Genomic DNA, 2,050 nt, shown 5'->3' with positions numbered 1-2,050 from the left:
AGTGGCCAATAGACGTTGGGGAAGGCGTCTTCAAGCTCCTCTGTTGTGAAATTCTTCTTTTCAACTCCTGTTTTTCTCTGGATGTTGATTTTTGTTGTTGTTGTCGGTCTCTTGGGGCGATTAAACATTGGAACTCAAACTCTCTTTTTGGTTGGGGAGAGCTGTGGCGTTCTCCTAGTTTCCCATCACCATCTTGGACCCCCTCGAGTTTTTGCTTTTTTGTATTCAGAAATAATTTTAATTTATCTGTTGAAATGAGTACTAAAGAAACTAAAGATATTTCTGGTGCTTATGTGAAAAATTATACCTTAAAATATTCTGTATTCTGTTTGTATAATGCCCATAATCTATTTTATTCTTTCCTAGATATAAGACTTTGAATTCTACATTGTTTTATAATATATAGGTTCATTAATAAATGTGTCCTTTCAGATTGCATTCCATACCAAAACAGTTTAAGATTCCTTTTTTACTAGGTCCTTATAGTATATTTCTTTGGAATAAAATGACAATGTTGTCTAATTTTAAAAGTTTTATAACGATTATGCTATGTAAAGGCCTTTCTAAGGTGAAGATTTAATACACTGATGTCAAACTAACTTTTATTTATATGGATTACATGTATTGTTACACTAGTAATTTTGTAATCAACTTTTTAATAATTGTTTTTCATTTCTTGCATCTGAAGAATGAAAAATCTGGAATAATTCACAGATTTTCATATCATCCTTTGCAATTGCCATGTTAATCTCTGTATTGGTGTAATTTGGGTTCATGTGCTGCTGAAGCATGTAATGTCCTCTAAATTTAGGTAGTTAATGATGCAATATTTATACAGGATTATATCCTTGGGTGCCTGTTTGTAACAAGGAAACCTTATTGTTTCTAACAATGCTACTGATCTTATTTCCCTAAAATTCTGTGTATAATGGAAAATAATTATATTGTTCAGTTGATAGCTCACATTTGTAATTTTTTTTGTCAATGACTATTTTAAATCTTTTTCATTTTAGTTTAATCATACTTTGAAGCATTTTTAGCTAGGTCCAAAGGGGATGGCTTTTTCAAATACATATTTATTCAACTGAGTTTGCTCTGTGTAGCTAACGGATTCAAAGTAAGCCTTGCTTAAGAGCTACTTCTAAACTTCTGCAGCTGAAATTTTCCCAAATGCGGTCTCATTGGCACAAATGTCTACCTGATTCTTTACCCTTCTTCCATGTAGGATCAGACCAAACAGAATATCTTACCCTGATGGCGTAAATTGTCTTACTTGAACAAAATAAATCTTAGTTCCAAGGGATCATAGAAAAATGAATATTTCAGACAGAACTTTTCAGACTAGAAGGTTTTTTTTAATCAAAATATAATGGTTTATTATACCTACCATTTCAAAAGTAGCTAAAGCCAAGAAGGTGAAAAAATTGTTCATATGCATGATTACCTAATGTCCTGGCTTGTCTACCTTCCAACCAGGCAGGAACTTAGACTACTGCCTTTCTATCACCAAATATTTTCATAGCTCTAGGAGAAGTCCATATGTTTCTCCTTGTTATTAGGCCTTAAATTGGTAATGTTTCCTCTTGCCTCCAATCTGTAAATCTACAAAAGGTAAAGGTTTAAATCTAACTCTATCAAACACTGAGGTAGAGATAATGGAAAAATACTTTAAAGCAGAGTTGCTTTGGATACCCTAACCAAAACAGAACAATACAAAACATGTGCCATTTTATTATATTATATATAGTTATATATTTTATATTTATATGTGCTGATTTTATATTTCACACAGTGAAACTTGCTAGAATCAATTGATAATTTGACAAATAAATTGATATTTATTTATTCCAATAAATAGAATTGGAATGTAAATAATTAGGTTTAGAATATATATTAGAATATAAAAAGTATCAATGCAATGTCTTCGGTATAAACTTGTGATACCTTCTAAGTGTTCATGGTCTTCTGAATTCACATTGTTAAAAATCAATGTTGTTTTCCTCTAATCTATAAGAGATTTTACTCTGATGCTCTGTTTATTGTTTTAACT

At 31.0% G+C, this 2,050-nt stretch overlaps 1 pseudogene; it reads right to left on the bottom strand.

Annotated features, from left to right (window-relative positions):
* Positions 1-692: 692 nt before the first annotated feature.
* On the bottom strand, positions 693-791 carry LOC138835003 (U6 spliceosomal RNA; annotated as a pseudogene).
* Between the last annotated feature and the right edge of the window lie 1,259 nt (positions 792-2,050).

The sequence above is a fragment of the Dipodomys merriami genome, unplaced genomic scaffold (assembly GCF_024711535.1).
Source record: "Dipodomys merriami isolate MVZ:Mamm:240054 unplaced genomic scaffold, mDipMer1.0.p SCAF_221, whole genome shotgun sequence".
NCBI classification, from domain to species: domain Eukaryota; kingdom Metazoa; phylum Chordata; class Mammalia; order Rodentia; family Heteromyidae; genus Dipodomys; species Dipodomys merriami.
The sequence above is the reverse complement of the archived record's forward strand: the minus strand, read 5'-3'. Positions and strand labels throughout refer to the sequence as shown.